This window comes from Adiantum capillus-veneris, chromosome 1 (genome assembly GCF_014529385.1).
Source record: "Adiantum capillus-veneris isolate H3 chromosome 1, ASM1452938v2, whole genome shotgun sequence".
Classification (NCBI taxonomy): Eukaryota; Viridiplantae; Streptophyta; class Polypodiopsida; order Polypodiales; family Pteridaceae; genus Adiantum; species Adiantum capillus-veneris.
This window is the reverse complement of record NC_140931.1, coordinates 190,030,632-190,044,344: the sequence shown is the minus strand read 5'-3', so window position 1 is coordinate 190,044,344 and position 13,713 is coordinate 190,030,632. Positions and strand designations below refer to the sequence as shown.

General features: G+C 43.0%; 1 long non-coding RNA gene and 1 pseudogene across 1 annotated transcript; both read right to left on the bottom strand.

Moving 5' to 3' along the window:
* Positions 1 to 6,311: 6,311 nt before the first annotated feature.
* Positions 6,312 to 10,885, bottom strand: LOC147466203 (uncharacterized). Its single transcript, XR_015188274.1, has 3 exons — positions 10,233 to 10,885; positions 9,913 to 10,084; positions 6,312 to 6,599 (listed from the first exon to the last, which is right to left on the bottom strand). It is a non-coding gene; the product is annotated as an uncharacterized LOC147466203 (long non-coding RNA).
* Positions 7,161 to 9,222, bottom strand: LOC147466204 (uncharacterized; annotated as a pseudogene).
* Positions 10,886 to 13,713: the final 2,828 nt, after the last annotated feature.

Sequence of the window (13,713 nt, the reverse complement as noted above, 5' to 3'; positions counted from 1 at the left end):
AGAGAGAGAGAGAGAGAGAGAGAGAGAGAGAGGACGGAGGATGCCAATAGAAGATTGAATTTTTGTCCAAGCTATAAGGTTTTTACCTTCATTATGAGTAGTGACGAGGTCGATGACAGGACGTGACCCCACACCGTACGAGCGCAAGTATGCAAGCAGGAAGGGCTTAAACGCCCTGATGGACATTCTGAGTTCTTATGGCGGCATGGTTAGTATTAGGGTTTACTCTTTTCTATTTGCTGTATTGTTTTGTAAATTATATGTTTATACTTATAGAAAGTTTCTTATTGTTTTTTTTTGTGCAGAATCCGACAGATACACCGCTTGGACGCGATAAGACGTCTGATTAGATGACATGAGTCTAGCCGTAGCTAGATAGCATTAGCTTCCTTTTTTCATAGCATATGTATCATGAGATAACGTGTATACGTCTTTTTGTAACTATTGGAAAACCATGTATATTTTCTCAATAATGACAGTGGTGTTGTAACTATTACATTTGCAAAGCTTAACAATCAACTAATTTTGTCTATGATGTTTACAATTGTCATTGATTTACTTTGGTCAATTTACTTTTGTCAGTTTTGTATCTTTATTCTCCAAACAATAATATGGATGATGGAGTTAATGGTTATATTGTCTTGTGGGTGACTACTTTGGGTCTATACCTAAGCTTGCACTTTCTTTCAAAGGTGAATCTGGGCTTATCTTGGATTAATCTATTATTGAAACATTCAATATGATTGATGGGTGGTAGGGCATTGAACAAAAAAAAATTACTCTCAAATGTCACTATAAGCGTCGCTATAAAAGGCTCTATAACATCGCTATAAGCGTCCCTATAGGTAGCCTGTAAGTGTCACTATTAGCGTCGCTATATAGCAACGACGATAGAGATTATTATAGCGACGCTCATAGCGACGTTCTGGTATCGACGCTATTAGCGACGGTCTTAGCGACGCCGGGGAGTATAAAAACACAATGTATTTTCGTCGCTAAAAATGTCACAAGTGCACACAACCTCTTGTAGTGCATCATTACAAAACCATAACCATAAATAACCATAATTTGATTGCCAAACCATAACCATAACATGATTGCCATACCATCATTGCAAAACCATAAACATAACTTGATTGCTAAACCCTAACCATACCATAATTCACATACCATCATTGCAAAACCATGACCATAACCTTTGTGCCATAACCATAATTGTAAAATCATAATCGCAAACGGAATACAAAACCATAAACATAAGTGTGAGATTGTACATGTATACAATGAATGATTAAGACTGTATCAAGAAGACCATAGATACAAAAAAAAAAACATATATAGAGGATGTCACCCTCATGGTAATGCCTCCGAGTCAATGGCCTCTCCCTCCTCCTGCAGCAGCAGCAGCTGGGCCAAAAGGGCCACAAATCCATGCTTGTACTCATATTTCTCCTCTCGGCCTAATGGAGGGCGCTTCACGGCAACTTCTGTAAAATTATGGTTTAATCATGAGATAAATCTTCAAATAACATATACATTTTTGACAATTCAAAGCATACTTATAATACTTACAAACTCATATGGAAGTGTTTCATAGCCTCAACTTCCAACATGTGATGCTCCAACAAACTCCAAACATGCTATGGCTGCATCTCTTTGCTACTGAAATCTATCAGGATTGTATTGTGTCTCTCGTGCAATCCCCGTCCACTCCTCTGCGTCCAACCATGCCGGCTTTGGACTGTCGTCCTTCTACTTATCTCTCGCCTCTCACCGACAATGTGACATTGTGGCACACGCCACGTCCAAAATCCAGTCATTCAAGATTGGATCATCATCTTGAGTATCTCATCATCTTTCATCATCTTCATTATCCCAAATCTCCATCATAGAGTGGCCAAACTGAACTCTACAGAGCTGCCAAATCCTCTGTCGCATGGTCTTTCCGACCCTATTCGCCACAACATCCCCATCCTTGCTCTTATACACCTGGCTAGGATCATGCTCGTGTGATCCCCAAGGTGTATGTGGTGTGCCAATCAGTGAACTATCTACTGAAAAGAGTAGTGGACGCTCTCTCGGTGGTGTGGATGCATCGATAGAACCGCCTCCACAGCAACCACCACCTCCAAAACGACGCCTACCTTGTCTCGAAGATGAAACACGCATCGGTAGAACTGCCTCCACAACAACCACCGCCTCCAAAACGACGCCTACCTCGTCTCGAAGATGAACCACCCATCAGTGTAGGGGGCATACTCGACTGATGTTTGGGGCCGGTCGGTGTAGGAAGAACACTAGTCCTAGGCGTAGGGGCAACCGTAGTAGGTCTAGAGGAACCAACTACCCAAAGGTTTTGAGCGTAACTAATCTGCTCTAGTGTGAACTGTGTCAAAAAGGAGCCCATCTACTTGGGTGACGTGCCGACTGGAGTGACAAAAAAAGTAAAACTAGGAGAGTATGTATCATCGTCATCGGCCATATCTACAGATACACAAATAACACAGATAAAATACGTTAGTTTACAAAATAAATGCTTGAGCAATACAAATAACAAAAAAACAAAGCTGCAACACAACTTAATGAATCTATCCAATATTGTGACTAATAAAAAGAGTTTTACAACATAGTTTCTAGTAAAAATCAGTAGTTAATCTCTCTTCTTCTATGAGAGCTGATGCACCAAAGATGTATATCTCAATCTATACTTCTACATTTTTGTCATCAAACTCCACTTCTTGGTCGCTCTCCGCATCAACTTCAGTATTTGAAAGCTCATGTCTAGGTTCAGGCATATGCTCACCACTGACCTCCAGCTCAAAATTCAAACTTATATCATCTGTCGACCCTACACTTTGTTCATGAAACTCTTCGACCTCAACTTCCAATCCTTCACACACTTGCTTGGTCCGTGGAACAACTTGAACAACATAGAGTCAGCGCAGTTTAGACAGATCTTTTTCATCATTTTCTCTCTATTGTGGATCTAGTGTGAACACAACTTGTTCACAATGCTGCGGAAGTACGAATGTATCCCGCGCATCTCTCCACACCCACCTAGAGTTCACTTGAATCAATCCACTCTTGTCTTTGCAAGAAAGAGTCCTCAAACCTGCAAAAACACACACACACACACACTATGTTACACACACAAACATTAAATTGCACAAACCTACAAGGAAACTTGAAAAGAATATCACCTTGATGATGGGGAGTAGTCCACGAGTGAGAATCTTACCTCCGAAAAGTCGTTAGGCAGTAGATTTATAGCAAGTGAGGAGGAAGAGGGCAAGAGAAGAAGCGAAGAAAGGAGAAAAATGCACAAGAAAGACCCGTGGTTCCGTTTTTTGCAGGGTCTACCAGTACAGGTCTCGGTATAGGCACGGTATGAGCATCGGTATGCATGTTGGTACAGTCATCTATATAGGCACTGGTATAGGCAAGGTATGAGCATCGGTATGCATGTTGGTACAGTCATCTATATAGGCGCCGATATAGGCACGGTATGAGCATCGGTATGTATGTTGGTACAGTCATCTATATAGGCGCGGGTATGGACACCGAAAATTCAAAAATTAAAATTTTTAAAACCTTCATTTCCCTCCAGATCTACCTACACATATACCCACACTCGCCATTGACACCACTAATTTGGCGTCGAAATTTAAGCGAGCTCTTGTAGTGAGTATAGAATAGTTGCAGTCGAGTGTAATGATATGACCTATAGTTGCTCCCAGTAGTCTCGGTGAAATTGAGAACTCTTGAATGCGAGGGATTAGGGCAAGTGGGGCCAAAACATAGTCCACTATGCTAGTGTCCTTTCGATGTGTGTGTAGCATGTGAGTTCTCTTGACCGTGGCCATCTAGCTATGCCATTAAGTATGGCTAGCTTGTGCATAGTTCCCATCTCTAAAAGATATTTTCCATATGTTGTACACTTGCCCTTATCTTTTGAAGATCTTTTAATTCCAAGATCTGCATGATCAGATTCACTAAAATCTTTGGTTGAGGTGTCAAAAAAGGAGACTTGGTGAGAATCTGTCCTAGCATTAAAGTCCCCAACTAGTAGGACCTCTCCTAATCTAGAGTACTGGAAAATATCTTCATCCATGACTGAAAATGGTGATTCTCCATGTGGACTAGCGTATTCAAAGTTAGAAAGTGCAAAATAGCATACGACAATGTAGATAGGGCAACGATCATCGATTTGGACTCTAATCCACATATATCGGGCTTGCTTATCCTTCTTTGTTACCTGTATAATAGGATGTAATTCTTCCTTATAAAGCACAGCCACTCCTCCTGATCCTCTGCTAGATTCTCCATGAGCTTTTTCTCTAGTCACCGATTCCCACATGTATCCCGGGATTGCAGGCAAGGTCTTCTTTCCATACTGATGGGCTTTTGTATACAAGATTATATATCGTCCTTTGTATGTCTCCTCAAAAGTGCCTACATCAAGTCGGAGTGCCCCGTTACAATTACATACCGCGAGACTTAGCATGGTCCCATAGCTCTTGTGCCGTCATGCACTCCGCTTCTCCCCGATGATAACTTTGCCATCTCTATAAACTACCCATTTTCTTGCGTTTCTTGCTTCCATGATACGTGGTATGCATTCCTTCCTATGTGTAACTTGGGCAAGAGTTAGGTCGTCCTCCAGGAATACTTTCTCACCCTTTAAGCCCCTTAATTATATGAGAAAGGAATCCCTTCTTCTCTTCCAAGTTACCAAACTTTAGAATAAGAGGTCTCACCTTTGACATCCTTCCTACTCTCCAGGAATCAACGAACTTTCTGTCATTTGCCCCCAATTTTGCACATAGGGCTAAAGCATCCTCCCTGGGACTTTTGTCTTGTTTCCATCCCATCACTCTTACATTAACCGCCCACACTTTTCTCCTCTTCTCGTCTTCTAAAGTATTATTTATGATACTAGGAGCAAATAATGTTCTGCTGGATTTTTATTTTTTTGTCACTTCGATCCACTTCGTATTCTCCTCGTGTGGCTTGACTACATCCGACCATGCTCTCAATCCATTCTCTACATTTGTCTTTAGCTCTTTCACCTCTTTTTGCAAGTGTGGTTGTGCCCTACCATTTAAAAATGCTTCATTTGTATCCAGATTCTCTTTTTACAGGTTGCAAGTTTCTTCTTAAGGTCTTCGATCAAAGCATCTTTTTCCCTAATGCTTTTTTCCACTCTTGACTTCCAAGTTTCAAAGGTGGCAATGCGTCATCTAGCTTCTTATGCATCACAGATTCTAATGTATTCACCTCTGCTCCCACATAGTTTTGCAGATCTCCTTTCAGCTAGTGGACAACTCGGCTCGAGTGTCACGAAACATCTCCTTTTGCAAGGCTATCCGTAAGTTTTTGGTTATGTCTCTTTTATAAGATTCCAAGACGTCATACATATCCTTTTCCATTTCTATTCTCATACTATGAAGTTCGGCTTTAATCATGACCTATACTTTCTCAAACATGATGTCATCTTTGATCTTGGAAAGCTTCACTACTTTCGTTGACCCAAGTGACAACAAACTATCTCACATTTTTTGTCGTCTTGCCCGTTTTGCATTGGGTGGGGTCTGGCACGAGTTATCCTCCTCTGGAATGGTTGGCTCATCCATCGGCAAGGAGGGACCTCCACCGACAGAGGACTTCACCATCCTCCAAGCGGAGCAGGTGCTGGTTACTGATCCTAAGCCGATTGAGTGAAGATTACAGTCGAGCTGAGAGTTGAGAAGGCGCTGGCCGCTGTGAAGTCGTTGAATGAGAGCTACCTTCAAAAGAAACCGCTGAGAAGGTGGTTGAATGAGGTCAGTGTTGGGCTGAGAAGCTCGCTAAATAAGGACAGTGCTGCTCATTGAAAAGCTTGAAGGGATGATGTTATGTGTAGCCCGAAGGATGAAGGCGGACCTGTGTGTCGAGCTCTAGTGAAGAGCTGTGAGCAAAGAGTAGAAAAGAGAGAGCGTAGAAAAGAGAGAGAGATGTAAAGCGCACATGAGGCCGTTCATTCTCAAAAAAGTGCAACAAATGGATGCGAACTTTTTGCCATTTCACGCACATGCATTCGTTCGTGCATCCGTTCGGTCAAACAAACCACCTATTCCGTCCGGCCATGTCCTGTGTGCACATGTGTTTATCCGTTCACGTCCATTCATTGTTGGACTTGACGTGCTAACCAAAAACCACACATTACCCACATTACAAAGATAGCCTTTTCCAACAAAATACGCCTAATAACATTGCACCGAATGCATGAAAAAACAATGACAAAACTTGGATTTCAATGTCCGACAACCACATAAACAAGAGACTGACAGCCATAAAATAAGTTGTTCTAAGTACATAAAAAAGGATCATTGGCTATGATACAGAAGCGTGTAGCATTGCTGCTCATTTGCCACCATAAATGAAAATGCTTGAGAACCATAATGAAAACCCTGTAGCAATACATAAATAGAGGTGCTCCGCTACATAAATAGAGGTGCTACTGATTGCAGCCATAAAGTAAGCCACATGACATAAATTGCAACCATGTAGAACATGAATCAATCCTTAGACTCCGAATCATCATCAAGCCCTGCAAAACACTTCTTCATGAAATAAAAAATAAGATTTATGGATACATATTTAAAACCTTAAACAAAAGACAGGATCACTTTGAAAATAAGAATAATTTCCAAAACTGCTACACCTGGACTTGCTACGTTTTGAACCCTCAAGCTGCTATGGCGGAATAAGGTTTCCCTTATTTACAAGGCCATCTCGTGATGAGCAGGATCACTGCCATCATTAGGAAGTGGCTCTTGGGAGTTGGGATGCGGATCTCGTTGATAATCATGAGGCTCCATCTCACCTCACAATTGCACAAAGTTGTGTCGAAAACAAGAGGCTCCTATCACAATGGGTGCAAAAGCAAGATCGACATTGAGATCTCGCAAAATCCTTCACCTATTCTTCAAGAGACCAAAGGAATTTTCCACTTTTACTCTCCCCTTTGAGATTTTCCTGTCAAAAATCTCGCTTTTCACGTAAAAATCGCCTTGCCTTCATTCGGTATGGCTTTACCAAGAATGTTCTCGCTTTGTAGACTGAGTCTGCAATCAAATAAGGTCATACTATCTCTCCTTGAATGTGCAATAGTGACCGATCTAGTGCTTCTCGTCACTTGAGCTGATCATACAAGTCGCATTCTTTGAAGTAAGAAGAATCGTGAACCCCCCTGCAGCCCTCCAAACTGCACTCCAAAAAAGTTTGTTGGAGTCAACAATACCTTGTAGAAGGATGCTCGGAAAACCATGCCTGTTGATGTATTGTGCTGGATAGAACTCTCGGGCTGGCTTTCTTTGTAGACGAATGTGAGTCCCATCAAGTTCCCCAACAATATGCGGCAAACCAGAGATAGCCTCAAATCCTACAATTATCTGCCAAGATGGTCTCCACGCGGCACTCTAATGCCAATCTTGTGGAATAACTCACTACTACTCAATATGTGACAAATGATCACCACATATTTGTGAATGTTTCTCTCACCCATGCCAAACAGATTCGCCATGCTTTCGTGAGGAGGGCCCATGGCAGTGCCATGCGCAAGCCGCCAAAGTACGCAAGAAGAGCAGTCTCTGGAGAAATAAGCTCTCTGACAAACCTAACTCCCCTTGTGGGAAGCAGTGGACGAATCATGTTTAATAGCATAAGAAAGGATCCGTGAGACATGCGATATGCAAAACAATAGGGATCTTGATTTGCTAGGCGAGTCGTTGATCAAAGCACATTGTGCACACTGCGAAAGAACATGTGTTGGCGAGGAAAACACCACCATACTCTTGGTGCAAAACGCCATGCCACTGACTCAAGTGCCCCCGCCATCCCACAACACAACCACGCATAAGTAAACATAAGTATGAAGAAGTTGTTTTCTTGCAATTCCTCAAAGCGTTGACCATGTGATGCACCAGCAAGGCCTAGTGTATTGTCACTCAATAATGTCATCATCCCAAAGAGATGCACCAACTCTTCCATCCTATGATTTAAAACGAACATACTGATTTGGAATCACAAAAAAATGCAAAGCAAATAAATATCCAAATACGAAGTAAGTTAAGACATACCTGAATGGAAGTAAGGACGCACATGTGATGACCCGATGAAATGCGACTGCAGAAACCCACATGCACAAAAATAAAAATGTCTATATATTATTTACTCTGCAATGAAATGTGGTAGTGCTCAAATCAAATGTATCTTTTACTACGGTGATGTGTAATAAAGTTACTGCTCTGGCTTCTCTTAGAGACAAGCTTTGCAATCTCCAAGAAGATTTGGTGACGCTTCGTCTCTTCCTCCTCTGATCTTTGCGAGTCGCTCCTCATGTAGCATTCTGACAGTCTCAAGCTCTCACAAGGTGTTTGTCTTCTTGTCTTTTGCACACCCGTAGGCCTCACACATCTGTTTCATCCCATCTTCGATTGTCTTGGCTACTGTGCCCAAGCTAGATTTTTTGGGCTGCTTGACTTTCTTGCCAAATACGTCGTCCAATTCCACAAAATTTGGTTGTGGATTTTGACTCGAGGTACCATCGTTCTCAACACCATCCAGGTCTATGGATGTATCTATTGTGGATGATACAGGTGTATGGCTCTCGTTGTCAAGTACACCAGCTATGCCTGAGCACTTTGGAGTCTTCCCCCACAAAGTGTCCCATTGATCAAAAAATGGCAAGGTGCTAGGGATACTGCCATTAGAATTTTGTTTGAAAGCTCTTTTTTGTGGAGATTCTCAAGTGTGTCCATTCGGTTTCTTGCATGCTCAGGATTGAAGTTACCTGAGATCTCTCGATTTGGAGAAAAGACCAAATCTTCCCAATCTTTAGGGCCAAAATTACTCTTCTTGATGTGTGACCACTACTCCTCATAGACTTGCAAGAGAGTATGTGTACTTTTGTCGTCCCATATAATTGTCGTTGCCCTTGCACGCTTCGTCCCTTTTATGCTTATGTCTGATTCCTGTGGTGTCTACACTTGAGGTTGAGTCGTTGTATTTGTGACCTCTGGCTGCTCACTTGGAGCCTGTGCTTGCGAGGTTATATCTACCTTGGATCGTTTTTTCCCGGTTGAAGGAGGTGTAACCATAGCCTCCTCCATCAAACCGACGTAGGAAACCTACTCAAAAGGCGTGGCGTCCTAGGAAAGAGGAACGTACTCCTCACATTCATCTCCCACTGGCGCCGACTGCAAGTGCATTGCCCAAGAGGGCCTAGAAGGCACACTAGCCTCCCCTCGCCTACCTCTTCGCATGCCAGCCGTGACTAGAGGTGGAGAAGACATACTGCGGAAGATGATGTAGTATGATGATAAATCAAAATTATGTGTAATCATGCAATGAAATTTTGGACATAATCTTATGTCGATCCCCTGTGTGTACACACACGAGGCCATGATCCAATGTGCAACTTGAAACCATTCATTAGCGAACGAAACGCTTTGTCATGCAATTGCATTTGACGAATGAGAGCTTTTAAATGAAAAACATAATGCTATGTGTGTATTAAAAACCATTCAGCTTCTGTCTTTAACGCATGTGTACATGTGTGTGTGTAAAGAAAAGGATTCATGATTCTCGCTCTTCCTTCTATATAACGATGCATGATTCTCGCTCTTCCTTGTAAAGATGCATGATTCTTCCTTCTATAACGATGCATGATTCTCTCATGATTATCTGATGAGAATAGGCAACGACATGTGTCTCCTTCTGTGTATGTGTGTGTGTGTGTGAGAGAGAGAGAGAGAGAGAACATCAAATAGCAACGCTTATGTGTGTGTGTGTGTGTGTGTGTGAACACCAAATAGCAACGCTTATGTGTGTGTGTGTGTGTGTGTGTAAACAACAAGTAGCAACGCTTACCTCGCCGAGAGGGTATTGAAGCACTATGGGAGGGTATTGAAGCACCGTTGGAGAAGCAGCAGAAGAGTCGCGAATGCGTGCAGAGAGCCTTTCACAAATGTTGGCCATCGCGAACGCGTCGAAGGGGGGTGGGGGCTTCGTTGCGTTGGCAACGTTGGCCAAACGTTCAACTCTATGCCAAAAATATGTGGGTCAGCGTCATAAAGGTTGACCGAACGAAGAACGTTCGCCGTGGCCGCACCATGTGCGCACCAAAAGAGAGAGAGAGAGAGAGCGTAGAGAGAAAAAGAACATAGAAAACAGGGAGCGTAGAGAGCAACCTCTGCAGCGCGGTACATACGAGAAGGCGAACTAGTGGTACATACGAGCAGTCGAGCACCGTCTGTAGCGGGAACTTTAGGCGAACCTCTGGCAGATGGGAAGAGCGCGATGAAGCGAAATGGCGACATTAGCCAGAAAGTAGTAGCCAGTGCACTCAGAGGAAAAAAGCGTCGCTCCCTTCAGTCATGGCATCATCCCTCTCACGGCGTCTGTGTCAATCAGCTCTCCTCCTCGCTCTTTCACATACCCCAGAACAGAGAGAGAGAGAGAGAGACCGGCCAAGTCTCGGGCGCCAGTATTGACCAACCTACTCACCAGCAGATAGACCGTAGATTAGACGATGGACCTTATATGGATTGTGTTGAACCTTGGGGCAGATCGAGAAGAACTGGCACAGAGCCAGCTGGTACATAAGTCTGACGTGCAGGAGGAGGATGACGAGCAGGAGGGATGCTTTGCTGCACCGGGGGGGGGGGGAGCTGGTCCTCGGCCACGGCATCTTCCTTGGCTTCCTCTTCCTGAGGAGTCTCTGGTATCTAGACCTCGACCTCTTCCTGCTGCTCTTACTGAATCACCTCCTTCAACAGCAGACCCACTTCCTGTCCAGACACTCTGCGGTCTCCACCCCCTGATTTCTCCTTTCACATCCCTGCTTGATAAATTCCTATCAGCAAAGTTTTTTTATGTGTGCAGGATGAGGACTGTGAAAACATTTTAGGTATGTTATGAGCATTGGGCTTAAGAGCATTGGACAAATGTAATGGTGTGACAATTTTGTTGTACATGTAAATCCTCTTTCACACTCACATTTACCAATCACTTTGTTTTGTGTTCTCAACCCACTAACGCCCTTGGAGGTATCTAAGGCAAAAAGGAAGGTCCAAGTCACGCTCAGTCTGTGTTGTTGAATAACTTCGTCAGCACTTTAAAATTAAAAAAATTTAAAACAGATAAAAAAATAACGATGTAAGCATGGAAGGAGATGGCATTATGGACAACGAGTTTCCCCAAGAGTGCTAGATTTGGCCTTTAAGAGAGAGAGAGAGAGAAAGAGAGAGAGAGAGACGATGGGAAGGGGGCGGGAAAGAGGTAGAGAGAGATAGAAGGAAGAAGAGAGAGAGAGAGAGAGAGAGAGTGAGTCAGTCAAAGAGCCTCAACACTAAAGGGCATGAGGTATTAAATGAAGCCCGGGTCGTGGGATTAACGGCGTGCGAGTCCATACACACATCTCAAGACGTGTCTGACCGTCCAATTTACAAAAAAGTAAACTAGGACAAATAAAGTAAACTAGGACATGGGCTAGCTAGTCCCTGTTTACTTTAACATAATAAGTTTTCCCGTCATGTTCATCATGCATGTGTAGGCATAGTGGTCTCAACACACGCGAGTTTGGACACACGTGTGAGGGTTTGAAACCTGCTGAGGACACCCTGCACCCCATTTTTGGGACCCTCCATTTGCCTCAAGATTCCCACCTCCACTCACGCGTCGTTGATCCCATGGCATCCACCCCGTGCCCTTTAGTGTCCAGGTTCAAAGAGACAGAGGTAGGCCGAGAGAGAAAGGTAGAGGCAGAATGTAAGTAGAGAGAGAGAGAGAGAGAAAAAAGAAGAGAGGAAGAAAGAGAGAGAGAGAGAGAGAGAGAGAGAGAGAGAGAGAGAGAGAGATAGAGATAGAAAGAAGTAGGGGAGAGAGAGGTAGAGAGATAGAGGGAGAGATGGACGGAGAGAGAGAGAGAGAGAGAGAGAGAGAGAGAAAGTAGGAGAGAGAGAGAGAGAGTAGGGATAGACTTAGAGAGAGAGTCAAAGAGAGACAAATATATAGAGAGAGAGTCAACGAGCGAGATACAGAGAGTAGGGAGAGATACAAAGCAAAGTAGAGAGAGAGAGAGAGAGAGAGAGAGAGAGATTTGTTTTTCCATGTCTTTAGGTCGAAGATATGGAAAAAGATCAAATACAAAGATTGTGGAGCAAACGTGGAGAGAGAGAGAGAGAGAGAGAGAGAGAGAGAGAGAGTAGGGAGAGAGATTAAGAGAGAAGTAGGGGAGAGAGAGAGAGAGAGAGAGAGAGAGGAGAGGAGAGAGAAAGTAGGGAGTGTAATGGAATTGATATTTTGATGATATTTGTGAAATATTTGATATTTTGATGAAGTATTGCAATGTTGATTTGAATTGTGGAATATGATCACTTGTTAAGTGTTGTGTGAGCAGATCAGTGATTGGCACGTGCTGGACAATAAGGCGATAACAGTTATTCGGAATAAAACTGCCACCATTGGATTTTCTGTGGCAAGCCTTAGTATTTATGGTTTAGTTATAAGGTGAGATGTAGACAGTTATTAATTGTTACATTGAGCTCTTTATGAGCCATGACTATTTTATGCCCAAGTGTGAATTAGATGTAACTCAATTTTGAGCATGAACTTCTCTATAAATTAAATACGTGCAAGAGGGACATGCTCACTCTTACACGGGGGGAGATTGCACCCAATGTCTGTGTATTCTTCTCTCCTTTCCTCTATTCTCTCTCGCCATGCCAGCATAGCACTCCACTTTAGGAGGTGCGCCTGCACGCACTTACGAGCTCTCTCATTTATCCATCTCCTTCTATGTCTATCTCATGCCATATTGGCTATGGATTCTTTGCGTACATGATTGTGCAGGTACGTGGATTTGCTAAATTTATCGTCGATTATGTGCTAGCTTTATGTTTTGCAGGGCCGCTACACTCCCATTTGTAGCAGTGGTATAAGAGTGTAGCTTATGCTCCTGGAAGATGTAGCAACCATGGGATGAAGATGCCTGCAAGGGAGTCGAGTCAAAATGTCGGTGTAGTTGGGCAACAAATACTCTTACAACTTGAAACCCACCACTGTGCTCCGATCGAAATTTTTTTTTTGTGGTGGCGAGCGTGAATTGAAGCTAAGCCGTGCTCAACTTTTAAATTTGTTTTTGTGCTTTCAAATTTCTCTTGTTTTCTAAGTATATGCATGCTACGATTTATATCAGAAGAGGAGAGATTATTGCTGTTCTTATTGTAGTTACTAACTTCTTTTATCATATCAAGATACTAAACTAATGAGACTAAGGAATTAGATACAAATTTTAACCTTACAAAACCTCCCCAATGCTTTACACGCACGGCTCTTTACAGTTATCTTTCTAAAAATATAAACATAATTATATTTATAAGACCTGGTTGTCGATAGTAGCAACGCAACAAATATGGTGTGAGAAAGAGGGAAAAGAACAGAGGTATTTCTTTTTTGGGGGGATGCCAAGTTCAGTTGGAGCAAAAGGAGCGGCACCACTCTCCAAAGGGCCGTTCAACACTATCGAGCAGGTGCTGAGAGGCTGCCAACAGAACGGAGCCGAAAAAGGAAACGAGAGATAGTGCATGGCCTCCAACAACAACAGGAGAGTGCTTGTGGCATCACCAACGACCACCACCATGCATACGACAACCATCCCACCCTACTTGC